This window comes from Telmatherina bonti (genome assembly GCF_933228915.1).
Source record: "Telmatherina bonti genome assembly, chromosome: 19".
NCBI lineage: Eukaryota > Metazoa > Chordata > Actinopteri > Atheriniformes > Telmatherinidae > Telmatherina > Telmatherina bonti.
In genome coordinates, this window is record NC_136617.1 from 250,001 (window position 1) to 265,309 (window position 15,309).

General features: G+C 46.9%; 1 protein-coding gene across 1 annotated transcript in view; it reads right to left on the reverse strand.

Moving 5' to 3' along the window:
- The window catches only part of c19h1orf216 (chromosome 19 C1orf216 homolog), a 7,079-nt gene extending 6,946 nt beyond the window's left edge, over positions 1-133 (reverse strand). The window contains exon 1 of the mRNA XM_079258983.1: positions 12-133. The gene's annotated coding sequence lies outside the window, so the exon portion shown is untranslated. The remainder of the gene's footprint in view (positions 1-11) is intronic.
- Between the last annotated feature and the right edge of the window lie 15,176 nt (positions 134-15,309).

The window sequence follows — 15,309 nt, forward strand, 5'->3', positions numbered from 1 at the left end:
GACCGTCTTACCTTCTGCCAGCTGTGTGTTCCGTGTTGTTCCTGCTGAACGCTGCGCCCTCCCAGTGTCCCTCCTCGCGCTGCTTGTCCTCCTCCTCCTCCTCCTCTTCCTCTTCCTGAACTGGGTTGGGAGGAAGACTGTAACAATGTGAGGCTCCTGATTAGGACGCGGATGTTGGTCTGGACAGACGTGAACGCGCACACGCTCGTGACAGCTGCTTTGATGGTCCGCTTCTGTCACGTGACCAAAAAATGGCGCATGGCAATCTGTCCATCCATCCAGGATCAATAAACTCAGGATTATAGATAACAATAAAAAGAGATTTATAGTCACGTGATCAGTCCATCTCCTTGCCTCCAGCTCGGTGCTGATTGGCTGGTTTTGCTCCATCCCAGCTTCATAATGGTTTTCTGCATCATGTGATTTCCCACCAGGAGACAGTCGCCTGATGTGTTTCCATGGAAACAGATGTTTGTTTGTGTTGTCATGGAGTTAAAGTTGATGTTCAGGATGAAACCGTTTCAGTTTTCTTTTACTTTTTCTGAGTTCTAAGATTTCTTTCTGTTAATGTTCAGGGATTTAGAGATGTTCCAAAGCGAAAAGCTTTATCTTACTTTGATGCAGACTTCTGTTTTATCCGAGAAAGTCACTCGGTGAAAACTGATGATAATGTCTGGAAATCACAGTGAGGAGATGACCTTTGAATGTTGCATGGAAACCAACATTCAGGAGGAATGATGACTTAATATTGGAGGAAAGATTGCTTCTGTTCTTACTGATAAAATTGATATTTTATACTTTTCACTGTTTATTTATCAAACCACCTTTACTGGTGAGAAACGTTTATGGGTGACATGGAAAATAAGGAGTTGTTACTAAATTCACAGATGGATTCTGCAGTTTAACGTTTTGTGGAAGTCAAAAGTATTTTAGGTGGAGACTTTAATACTACAGTTAATGACGAGATTGATTGATTCCCTAGTAGGAAGAGAAAAAATAGTTTTCTAGTTAACTTTATGACTGAAAACGGCCAGTAGATGCATGGCCATCAAATAACCCTAATAGTACGGAATATACATAGTAATCCAGCACCTTCCAATGAAGAACAGACTTCTAGCAGGTGTCAGACTCCATGTTGAACCTACCATATAAGACTAAAATGAACCCAAACCCTCTAACTGATCATAAAACCATCATCCTTACTTTAAATCTACCTTCATACGGTGTGAGGAAAAAACCAACTCCTGGCTACTGGAAATGAAACAATCAGCTTTTAATTAATGAGACATTAAGACTGAACATGAAGGAACTAATCTTAGGGTAAAGGAGAAAAACATGAAGAATCTTATGACAACTATTGGGAGTTCCTAAAATTAGATTTACAGAAACTTTGGAGAAAAACTGCTGCTATTCTTTAACGAGATGGGAAGAAGGAGGAAGATGATCTGACGACAGAGTTAAATTCTCTGTCTTCAATTCCAGCTGAAAATTTGTCAGATGAGCAGAGAAACCAGTTGAACTCCTTGCAATGGAAACTGGATCAGCTGCATGTCGCTAAAGCCAAGGGGGCTTTGGTGCCATTAGGGGCAAAATGGATGGAAAAGGTGAACAGAACTCCAGTTACTTGTAGAAAAACAAGTAACTGGCTTTCATTAAATCTATAAAAACTCTGGATACATCTGCTAACAGTTCAGTTAAGCTAGCACATGGAAGTACCAAAAGGTTTGAGTTGAATAGAGGATATGTCACGGTGTCCAGTTTCTCCATGTCTTTTCTTTCTCCCAATGCAAATACTGGCTACATGCGTTAAAAACATGGAGCTAAAAGGCATTTCAGCCACCCTCTTTCTACAGGTTAAAACCCAAATAAATGCTGCTATCAGCATTTTGACTGCATTTTCTAAAGTTTCTGGTCTGAAACTGAACTTGTCCAAATTCTCCACAGATGCTATCCTGTTAATGCTTTTCTGGCAAAAATCCATAAAAATGTGGAGCATCTCTGTTCCTTCTGTCAACCAGCAGATGAAGACCAGGTCCACCTCCCGGTACCGGGTCCTCCTCTTCATCAGGTCCACCTTCAAACATTCTACAAGAAACAGTTTTGCGTATGAAATCAACAACATGCTCTTTGGACATGATACCTTCCAACTTCTTAAAAGTAGTTTTTACCTCTGTAGAAAACGATCTCCTGATTAATGTCAACAGCTCACTGGCATCAGGTATTTCTCCCAAGACTCTAAAGATAGCTGCTATTAAGCCACTCCTAAAGAAAAGGACTCTGGATGTCTCTGTAATGAACAACTACAGACCTGTCTCTAACCTCTCTTTTCTATCCAAGATAACTGAGAAAGTTGTGTTCAATCAGCTTCATGACTTCTTCAATGAAAGTGGAAATCTTGATAAATTCCAGTCAGGCTTTCGACCTCATCACAGCACTGAAACAGCTCTGGTTAAACTGAATAATAGTCCCTTTTCAAGTGTCAGTCCTGGTTCTACTGGATCTCAGTGCTGCATTTGATCCTGTAGATCACAGAATTCTGTTGGACAGGCTGGAAAACTGGGTTGGATTTTCTGGATTGGTCCTTAACTGGTTCAGGTCCTATTTAGAAGGCTGGAATTATTTTGTTAAAATTGACAGCTATGAATCTGAGCGAGCGGCCGTGACTTGTGGAGTACCTCAGGGGTCAGTCCTTGGACCTCTTCTGTTCAACTTGTATATGCTCCCTTCGGGTTATAATAATACAGAACTTTAACATCAATTATCACAGTTATGCAGACCACACGCAGCTTTATGTGTCTTTGTCACCAGAAGACCACAGTCCAATAGACTTACTGTGCCAGTGTTTGGAGCAAGTAAATACCAAGATGAGAGAGAATTTCCTTCATTTAAATGAAGACAAAACTGAGATTATTCTGTTTGTTAGCAAAGAGAAGAGGGTCATTGTTGGTAAACACCTGGAGACTCCAGCTCTCAAAACCACCAATCAAGTCTGTAACCTTAGAGTGTTGATAGACTCAGATCTGACTTTCAGCATAAAAGCTTCACTAAGAAGCATTTTACCATCAGAAACATCCACAGGATTAAAAGTTTAGTCTCCCAGAAAGACCAGTAGAAACTCCTCCATGCATTCATCTCCAGCAGACTGGATTACTGGAACGGCCTTTTTACAGGACTTCCTAGTAAAACCAGGAAACTGGATTACGGGAACGGCCTTTCAAAAGGACTTCCCAGTAAAACCAGTAGACTGGATTACCGGAACGGTCTTTTAACAGGACTTCCCAGTAAAACCAGTAGACTGGATCACCGGAATGGCCTTTTGACAGGACCTTACTCCGAGTTTCTGACCGAATTCTCTGATCTCTTGTCTGAGTTAGTGCTGACTACTGATAAGGTCATTGTACTAGGTGATTTTAATATTCATGTTGACGATGAAAATGATAGTTTAAACATTTCCTTTAGTTCTATTCTAAACTCAATTGGGTTTTCACAAAATGTCCATGGAGCCACTCACTCTCATGGTCACACTCTTGATCTTGTTCTAACATCTGGTATTGAGACTGATAAGCTCAAAGTTTTTCCTCAAAACCCTGTCTTGTCTGATCACTTCTTATTAACCTTTGAATTCACTTTATTTGATTACTCACTGACCAAAAATAAATTCTACTATAGTAGATGTTTATCAGACAATAATATTACAAAATTTAAACAATCAATTGAATCAATTTTTTCACCTCTACCATGTGTTAGCATGACTGAGAGTCCCCCTTTAAGCCTTACTCCTGCTCAGATTGATCAACATGCTGATACTATAACAGCTTCAATGCGTACAACCTTGGATAATGTTGCTCCCCTAAAGAAGAAGAAATTAGGTAAGATTATGAAGGCTCCCTGGTTTAATTCCCAGCTTCGAGCTCTAAAACAGGCATCAAGGCGTTTGGAAAACAGATGGCGTTCATCAGGACTAGAGGAGTCTCACTTAACCTGGAAAGAAAGTTTAATCGTATACAAAAAAGCCTTACGTACGGCAAGAACAGCTTATTATTCATCATTGATAGAGGAAAACAAAAACATCCCTCGGTTTCTTTTCAGCACTGTAGCCAGGCTTACTAGGAGCCGGAGCGCTGTGGAGCCATGTATTCCTTTCTCACTTAGCTGTGATGATTTCATGTATTTTTTTCAGGAATAAAATTGACACTATTAGAGATCAAATCCACAATATTCTTCCTTCTACCTATAATGTTGAGCCTGTTGTGGTCTCCGAAGCATCCTTAGAACCAGGATCTGACTTGTGTCTAAATAGTTTCTGTCCTGTCCAACCCTCTGAATTAACTAAAATAATAGCTTCATCTAAACCATCCACCTGTATCTTAGACCCTCTCCCAACGAGCCTCTTTAAGGACATTTTCCCTTTAATTAATACATCTCTACTAAATCTTATCAATATGTCTTTAGTGACAGGATATGTACCACAATCATTTAAAACTGCTGTAATCAAGCCTTTACTTAAAAAGCAATCTCTGGATCCAGAGGTGATAGCAAATTATAGACCTATATCTAACCTCCCGTTTATGTCCAAAATTCTGGAGAAAATAGTTTCAGCTCAGCTACATGCCCACCTGAGCAGAAATAATTTATGCGAGGAGTTTCAGTCAGGATTTAGAGCTCATCATAGCACTGAGACGGCATTGGTGAAAGTTACTAATGACCTTCTTATGGCCTCAGACAAAGGACTTGTGTCCGTACTTATCTTGCTTGATCTTAGTGCTGCATTTGATACAGTCGATCATAACATTCTGTTACAGAGACTAGAACAGGTGGTTGGAATTACAGGTACAGCGTTAAGCTGGTTTAAATCATATTTATCTGATAGACTTCAGTTTGTTCATGTAAATGACAAGTCCTCCTCCCAAACTACAGTAAGTCATGGAGTTCCTCAAGGTTCTGTACTTGGACCAGTACTTTTCATGCTATATATGCGCCCTTTAGGCAAAATTATTAGACAGCATGGAATAAACTTTCATTGTTATGCAGATGATACTCAACTATACTTATCCTTTAAACCAGATGAAACAAATCAGCCCAATAGGCTACAAAATTGTCTCATAGACATAAAGACTTGGATGTCTAGAAATTTTCTCCTCTTAAACTCAGATAAGACTGAAGTAATTCTCGTTGGATCTGAAAAACTCAGAGCTAAATTTTCCGGTTTTGTAATGAACCTGGATGGCATTACTTTAGCTTCCAGTGCAACAGTGAGAAACCTTGGAGTAATATTTGACCCTGACCTGTCCTTTGGTCCACATATTAAGCAGGATACTAAAACAGCCTTCTTTCATTTACGTAATATAGCCAAAATTAGGGACATTCTGTCTCAGAGTGATGCAGAAAAACTGGTTCACGCTTTTGTTACTTCGAGACTAGATTACTGTAACTCTCTATTACTGGGCTGTCCTAAATATGCCCTGAAAAGCCTTCAGCTGATCCAGAATTCTGCAGCCAGAGTCCTAACCAGAACCAGCAGGAGAGATCATATTTCTCCAGTTTTAGTCTCTGTTCATTGGCTGCCTGTTGAATCTAGAATAGAATTTAAAATCCTTCTCCTTACATATAAAGCCCTCCACAACCAGGCTCCACTATATATCAAAGACCTCATAGTTCCTTATATACCAAGTAGAGTACTTCGTTCGCAGACTGCAGGCTTACTTGTGGTTCCTAGAGTCTCAAAGAGCCGAGCAGGAGGCAGAGCCTTTGGTTATCAGGCCCCTCTCTTATGGAATAAGCTCCCAGTTAGTGTTAGGGAAGCAGACACCCTCCCCACCTTTAAGACGAGGCTGAAGACTTATCTTTTTGATAAGTCCTATAGCTAGGGATGGTTAGCATCCCTTAGTTATGCTGCTATACCCCCCCCCCCCAATAACAGTGTTGCATCATTAACATGTATGTCTCCTGTCTCAGCAGGTCTCCCTGGCCGGGAGTAGCAGTTCCTGTTGTCTGTTGTCTTTCTGTCCTCTTCCCCCCACACAGCAGAGGCAGATGGCTGCCTGTCCTGAGCCGGGTTCTGCCGGAGGTTTCCTTCCTGTTAAAAGGGAGTTTTTTCCTTCCCACTGTCGCCAGTGTGCTTGCTCAGGATGGGAGATTGAGTTGGACTCAACTCAATCTGTTGGTTTCCTTATATAGGCTGTTATGAATTGGCCTTCATTATGTTTTCCCCTCTGTCTGTAAAGCGTCTTGAGATGGCATTGCCGTGATTTGACACTATATAAATAATGTAAGAGTTTAATTGAATTGAGGACTTCCCAGTAAAACCAGTAGACTGGATTACTGGAACGGTCTTTGAACAGGACTTCCCAGTAAAACCAGTAGACTGGATCACTGGAACGGTCTTTGAACCGGACTTCCCAGTAAAACCAGTAGACTGGATCACTGGAACGGTCTTTGAACAGGACTTCCCAGTAAAACCAGTAGACTGGATCACTGGAACGGTCTTTGAACCGGACTTCCCAGTAAAACCAGTAGACTGGATCACTGGAACGGTCTTTGAACCGGACTTCCCAGTAAAACCAGTAGACTGGATCACTGGAACGGTCTTTGAACAGGACTTCCCAGTAAAACCAGTAGACTGGATCACTGGAACGGTCTTTGAACAGGACTTCCTAAAAAGAGCATTAAATATCTGGAGCTTTAACTAAAACTAAGAGGTCTGAACACATCACACCAGTTTTAAAACTTTACACTGGTTTCCAGTCCGTCAGAGGATAGATTTATTAAAACCTGCTGATAGTTTACAGGATCCCTAAATGGTTTCGGACCAGAATCCATCTGTGATACATTCAGAGAATATAAACCAAGCAGACTCAGGTCAACTAGTCCAGACCAGAGACCAGACCAGAGTCCAGACCAGAGACCCGACCAGAGACCAGACCAGACCAGAGACCAGAGTCCAGACAAGGGACCAGACCAGGGACCAGACCTGAGACCAGACCCGAGACCAGGCCAGGTACCAGACCAGGTACCACACCAGAGACCAGACCCCAGACCAAACCAGATACCAGACCAGGTACCACACCAGGTACCAGACCAGGTACCACACCAGAGACCAGACCCCAGACCACACCAGGTACCAGACCCGAGACCAGACCATAGTTCAGACCAGAGACCAGAGTCCAGACCAGAGTTCAGACCAGAGACCAGAGTCCAGACCATAGTTCAGACCAGAGACCAGAGTCCAGACCAGAGTTCAGACCAGGGACCAGACCAGAGTCCAGATAAGAGTTCGACCAAGGACCAGACCAGACCAGGGACGAGATCCGAGTCCAGACCAGGTACCAGACCAGAGACCAGACCCCAGGTACCAGACCAGGTACCAGACCAAAGACCAGACCGCAGACCAGACCAGGTACCAGACCAGAGACCAGACCCCAGGTACCAGACCAGGTACCAGACCAGAGACCAGACCGCAGACCAGACCAGGTACCAGACCAGAGACCAGACCCCAGGTACCAGACCAGGTACCAGACCAGAGACCAGACCCCAGACCAGACCAGGTACCAGACCAGAGACCAGGCCCCAGACCAGACCAGGTACCAGACCCGAGACCAGACCCGAGTCCAGACCAGAGTTCAGACCAGAGACCAGAGTCCAGACCAGAGTTCAGACCAGGGACCAGACCAGAGTCCAGATAAGAGTTCGACCAAGGACCAGACCAGACCAGGGACGAGATCCGAGTCCAGACCAGGTACCAGACCAGAGACCAGACCCCAGGTACCAGACCAGGTACCAGACCAAAGACCAGACCGCAGACCAGACCAGGTACCAGACCAGAGACCAGACCCCAGGTACCAGACCAGGTACCAGACCAGAGACCAGACCGCAGACCAGACCAGGTACCAGACCAGAGACCAGACCCCAGGTACCAGACCAGGTACCAGACCAGAGACCAGACCCCAGACCAGACCAGGTACCAGACCAGAGACCAGGCCCCAGACCAGACCAGGTACCAGACCCGAGACCAGACCCGAGTCCAGACCAGAGTTCAGACCAGAGACCCGAGTCCAGATCAGAGTTCAGACCCGAGTTCAGACCAGAGACCCGAGTCCAGACCAGAGTCCAGACCCGAGTTCAGACCAGAGACCCGAGTCCAGACCAGAGTTCACACCTGAGTTTAGATCAGAGACCCGAGTCCAGACCAGAGTCCAGACCAGAGACCCGAGTCCAGACCAAAGACCAGACCAGAGTCCAGATCAGAGTTCGACCAGGGACCAGACCAGACCAGGGACCAGATCCGAGTCCAGACCCGAGTCCAGACCCGGGACCAGACCAGGGACCAGACCAGGGACCAGACCAGGGACCAGACCCCAGACCGTACTAGGTACCAGAGCCGGTACCAGACCCGACACCAGATCCGAGTCCAGACCAGAGTTCAGACCAGAGACCAGAGACCAGGGACCAGACCAAAGACCAGATCAGAGTCCAGATCAGAGTTCGACCAGGGACCAGACCAGACCAGGGACCAGATCCGAGTCCAGACCCGAGTCCAGACCCGGGACCAGACCAGGGACCAGACCAGGGACCAGACCAGGGACCAGACCCCAGACCGTACTAGGTACCAGAGCCGGTACCAGACCCGACACCAGATCCGAGTCCAGACCAGAGTTCAGACCCGAGTTCAAACCAGAGACCCGAGTCCAGACCAGAGTTCAGACCAGAGACCAGGGACAAGACCAGGTACCAGGGACCAGACCAGAGACCAGAGCCCAGACCAGACCAGGTACCAGACCAGAGAACCGAGTCCAGACCAGAGTTCAGATCAGAGACCCGAGTCCAGACCAGAGTTCAGACCAGAGACCAGGGACAAGACCAGGGACCAGACCAGAGTCCAGATCAGAGTTCGACCAGGGACCAAACCAGACCCAGGACCAGACCAGGGACCAGACCAGGGACCAGACCAGGGACCAGACCCGAGTCCAGACCCGGGACCAGACCAGGGACCAGACCCGAGTCCAGACCCGGGACCAGACCAGGGACCAGACCAGAGACCGGACCAGGGACCAGACCAGAGACCAGACCAGGGATCAGACCAGAGACCAGACCCAAGACCAGACCAGAGACCAGACCAGGGACCAGACCCGAGACCAGACCAGAGACCAGACCCGAGACCAGACCAGAGACCAGACCAGGGACCAGAACAGGGACCAGACCCAGGACCAGACCAGGGACCAGACCAGGGACCAGAACAGGGACCAGACCCAGGACAAGACCAGGGACCAGACCAGGGACAAGACCCGAAACCAGACCAGAGACAAGACCCAAGACCAGACCAGAGACCAGACCAGGGACCAGACCAGGGACCAGACCCGAGACCAGACCAGAGACCAGACCAGAGACCAGACCAGGGACCAGACCAGAGTCCAGACCAGAGTCCAGACCAGATCAGAGACCAGATGAGAGACCAGACCAGAGTCCAGACCAGCATTTAGCCTCCAGTGGACATTAAACTTTCACCAAATGTAGAAACTTTTAAATCCAGGTTAAAGACATTTCTTCTCTTATGTGGCTGCATCACGTCTGCACAGTAACTTTTACTTAATTCTGCTTTTAATTATTTCATATAATTTATGATTTTATGATGATTTTGTTATTTGTATTTTCTTTGATGTTTTTTTCTTTAATGCTTTAAATGTTTCGTGTTAAGAACTTTGAACTGTCTTGTGGTGAAAGGTTCTGTACAAATAAACGTGTCTTGCCTTCAATCCCGTTTCCAATGCCAATAAAAAACTTCCAATTAAAACATATTTTCTGGCAGAATCTGGACAAGTCCCGCTTTCACCCCTTTGCACCTGTGTGACGTGCAGTAAATTACTTGTCATGATGACATGTCTTCCCTTCAGGTCATGAGACAGGCAGCAAACAGACACAGTCCAAAATGTGAGGATATAACAACGAGGAACCGCATTTTTACATCACCATGAGAACCTCCCGTTCCACCTCATCACCATGAGAATCTCCCGTTCCACCTCTTCACCATGAGAATCTCCCGTTCCACTTCATCACCATGAGAATCTCCCGTTTCACCACATCACCATGAGAATCTCCCGTTCCACTTCATCACCATGAGAATCTCTGTTCCACCACATCATGATGAGAATGTCCCGTTCCACCACATCACCATGAGAATGTCCGTTCCACCTCATCATGATGAGAATCTCCCGTTCCACCTCATCACCATAAGGATCTCCGTTCCACCTCATCACCATGAGAATCTTCCGTTCCACCACATCACCATGAGAATCTCCCGTTTCACCTCATCACCATGAGAATCTCCCGTTCCATCTCATCACCATGAGAATTTCCCGTTCCACCTCATCACCATGAGAATCTCCCGTTCCACCTCATCACCATGAGAATCTCCCGTTCCACCTCATCACCATGAGAATCTCCGTTCCACCACATCATGATGAGAATCTCCTGTTCCACCTCATCACCATGAGAATCTCCCGTTCCACCTCATCACCATGAGAATCTCCCGTTCCACCTCATCGCCATGAGAATCTCCCGTTCCACCTCATCACCATGAGAATCTCCCGTTCCACCTCATCATGATGAGAATCTCCCCTTCCACCTCATTACCATGAGAATCTCCCGTTCCACCTCATCACCATGAGAATCTCCGGTTACACAACATCATCATGAGAATCTCCCGTTCCACCTCATCACCTTAAGAATCTCCCGTTCCACCTCTTCACCATGAGAATCTCCCGTTCCACCTCATCACCATGAGAATCTCCCGTTCCACCTCATCACCATGAGAATCTCCCGTTCCACCTCATCATGATGAGAATCTCCCGTTCCACCTCATCACCATGAGAATTTCCGGTTCCACCTCATCACCATGAGAATCTCCCGTTCCACCTCATCACCATGAGAATCTCCCGTTCCATCTCATCACCATGAGAATCTTCCGTTCCACCTCATCATGATGAGAATCTCCCGTTCCACCTCATCACCATGACAAACTCCCGTTCCACCTCATCATGATGAGAATCTCCCTTTCCACCTCATCACCATGAGAATTTCCCGTTCCACCTCATCACCATGAGAATCTCCCGTTCCACCTAATCACTATGAGAATCTCCCGTTCCACCTCATCACCATGAGAATCTCCTGTTCCACCTCATCACCATGACAATCTCCCGTTCCACCTCATCACCATGAGAATCTCCCGTTCCACCTCATCACCATGAGAATCTCCCGTTCCACCTCATCACCATGAGAATCTCCCGTTCCACCTCATCACCTTGAGAATCTCCCGTTCCACCTCATCACCATGAGAATCTCCCGTTCCACCTCATCACCATGAGAATCTCCCGTTCCACCTCATCACCATGAGAACCTCCCATTCCACCTCATCACCATGAGAATCTCCCGTTCCACCTCATCACCATGAGAATCTCCCGTTCCATCTCATCACCATGAGAATCTCCCGTTCCACCTCATCATGATGAGAATCTCCCGTTCCACCTCATCACCATGACAAACTCCCGTTCCACCTCATCATGATGAGAATCTCCCTTTCCACCTCATCACCATGAGAATTTCCCGTTCCACCTCATCACCATGAGAATCTCCCGTTCCACCTAATCACTATGAGAATCTCCCATTCCACCTCATCACCATGAGAATCTCCTGTTCCACCTCATCACCATGAGAATCTCCCGTTCCACCTCATCATCATGAGAATCTCCCGTTCCACCTCATCATGATGAGAATCTCCCGTTCCACCTCATCACCATGAGAATCTCCCGTTCCACCTCATCACCATGAGAATATCCCGTTCCACCTCATCATGATGAGAATCTACCGTTCCACCTCTTCACCATGAGAATCTCCCGTTCCACTTTATCACCATGAGAATCTCTGTTCCACCACATCATGATGAGAATGTCCCGTTCCACCACATCACCATGAGAATTTCCGTTCCACCTCATCATGATGAGAATCTCCCGTTCCACCTCATCACCATAAGGATCTCCGTTCCACCTCATCACCATGAGAATCTTCCGTTCCACCACATCACCATGAGAATCTCCCGTTTCACCTCATCACCATGAGAATCTCCCGTTCCATCTCATCACCATGAGAATTTCCCGTTCCACCTCATCACCATGAGAATCTCCCGTTCCACCTCATCACCATGAGAATCTCCCGTTCCACCTCATCACCATGAGAATCTCCGTTCCACCACATCATGATGAGAATCTCCCGTTCCACCTCATCACCATGAGAATCTCCCGTTCCACCTCATCACCATGAGAATCTCCCGTTCCACCTCATCACCATGAGAATCTCCCGTTCCACCACATCACCATAAGAATCTCTCGTTCCACCACATCACCATTGGAATCTCCCGTTCCACCTCATCACCATGAGAATCTCCCGTTCCACCACATCACCATGAGAATCGCCCGTTCCACCTCATCACCATGAGAATCTCCCGTTCCACCACATCACCATAAGAATCTCTCGTTCCACCACATCACCATTAGAATCTCCCGTTCCACCTCATCACCATAAGAATCTCCCGTTCCACCTCATCACCATAAGAATCTCCCGTTCCACCACATCACCATGAGACTCTCCCGTTCCACCTCATCACCATAAGAATCTCCCGTTCCACCACATCACCATGAGACTCTCCCGTTCCACCTCATCACCACGAGAATCTCTTTTCCACCACATCACCATGAGAATCTCCCGTTCCACCTCATCACCATGAGGATCTCTCGTTCCACCTCATCACCATGAGAATCTCCCGTTCCACCATATCACCATGATAATTTCCTTTTCCTCATCACCATGAGAATCTCCCGTTCCACCACATCATGATGAGAATCTCCCGTTCCACCTCATCACCATGAGAATCTTCCATTCCACCTCATCACCAAGAGAATCTCCCGTTCCACCTCATCACCATGAGAATTTCCCATTCCACATCACCATGAGGATCTCCCGTTCCACCTCATCACCATGAGAATCTCCCGTTCCACCACATCACCATGATAATTTCCTGTTCCTCATCACCATGAGAATCTCCCGTTCCACCACATCACCAACAGAATCTCCGTTCCACCACATCACCATGAGAATCTCCGTTCCACCACATCACCATGAGAATCTCCTGTTCCACTTCATCACCATGAGAATCTCTGTTCCACCACATCATGATGAGAATGTCCCGTTCCATCACATCACCATGAGAATTTCCGTTCCACCTCATCATGATGAGAATCTCCCGTTCCACCGCATCACCATAAGGATCTCCGTTCCACCTCATCACCATGAGAATCTTCCGTTCCACCACATCACCATGAGAATTTCCCATTCCACATCACCATGAGGATCTCCCGTTCAACCTCATCACCATGAGAATCTCCCGTTCCACCACATCACCATGATAATTTCCTGTTCCTCATCACCATGAGGATCTCCTGTTCCACCACATCACCAACAGAATTTCCGTTCCACCACATCACCATGAGAATCTCCGTTCCACCACATCACCATGAGAATCTCCCGTTCCACTTCATCACCATGAGAATCTGTGTTCCACCACATCATGATGAGAATGTCCCGTTCCACCACATCACCATGAGAATTTCCGTTCCACCTCATCATGATGAGAATCTCCCGTTCCACCTCATCACCATGAGAATCTCCCGTTCCACCTCATCACCATGAGAATCTCCCGTTCCACCTCATCACCATGAGAATCTCCCGTTCCACCTCATCACCATGAGAACCTCCCGTTCCACCTCATCACCATGAGAATCTCCCGTTCCACCTCATCATCATGAGAATCTCCCGTTCCACCTCATCATGATGAGAATCTCCCATTCCACCTCATCACCATGAGAATCTCCCGTTCCACCTCATCACCATGAGAATATCCCGTTCCACCTCATCATGATGAGAATCTCCCGTTCCACCTCTTCACCATGAGAATCTCCCGTTCCACTTCATCACCATGAGAATCTCTGTTCCACCACATCATGATGAGAATGTCCCGTTCCACCACATCACCATGAGAATTTCCGTTCCACCTCATCATGATGAGAATCTCCCGTTCCACCTCATCACCATGAGAATTTCCCGTTCCACATCATCACCATGAGAATCTCCCGTTCCACCTCATCACCATGAGAATCTCCGTTCCACCACATCATGATGAGAATCTCCCGTTCCACCTCATCACCATGAGGATCTCCCGTTCCACCTCATCACCATGAGAATCTCCCGTTCCACCTCATCACCATGAGAATCTCCCGTTCCACCACATCACCATAAGAATCTCTCGTTCCACCACATCACCATTGGAATCTCCCGTTCCACCTCATCACCATGAGAATCTCCCGTTCCACCACATCACCATGAGAATCGCCCGTTCCACCTCATCACCATGAGAATCTCCCGTTCCACCACATCACCATAAGGATCTCCGTTCCACCTCATCACCATGAGAATCTTCCGTTCCACCACATCACCATGAGAATCTCCCGTTTCACCTCATCACCATGAGAATCTCCCGTTCCATCTCATCACCATGAGAATTTCCCGTTCCACATCATCACCATGAGAATCTCCCGTTCCACCTCATCACCATGAGAATCTCCGTTCCACCACATCATGATGAGAATCTCCCGTTCCACCTCATCACCATGAGGATCTCCCGTTCCACCTCATCACCATGAGAATCTCCCGTTCCACCTCATCACCATGAGAATCTCCCGTTCCACCACATCACCATAAGAATCTTTCGTTCCACCACATCACCATTGGAATCTCCCGTTCCACCTCATCACCATGAGAATCTCCCGTTCCACCACATCACCATGAGAATCGCCCGTTCCACCTCATCACCATGAGAATCTCCCGTTCCACCACATCACCATAAGAATCTCTCGTTCCACCACATCACCATTAGAATCTCCCGTTCCACCTCATCACCATGAGAATCTCCCGTTCCACCTCATCACCATAAGAATCTCCCGTTCCACCACATCACCATGAGACTCTCCCGTTCCACCTCATCACCATAAGAATCTCCCATTCCACCACATCACCATGAGACTCTCCCGTTCCACCTCATCACCACGAGAATCTCTTTTCCACCACATCACCATGAGAATCTCCCGTTCCACCTCATCACCATGAGGATCTCTCGTTCCACCTTCTCACCATGAGAATCTCCCGTTCCACCATATCACCATGATAATTTCCTATTCCTCATCACCATGAGAATCTCCCGTTCCACCA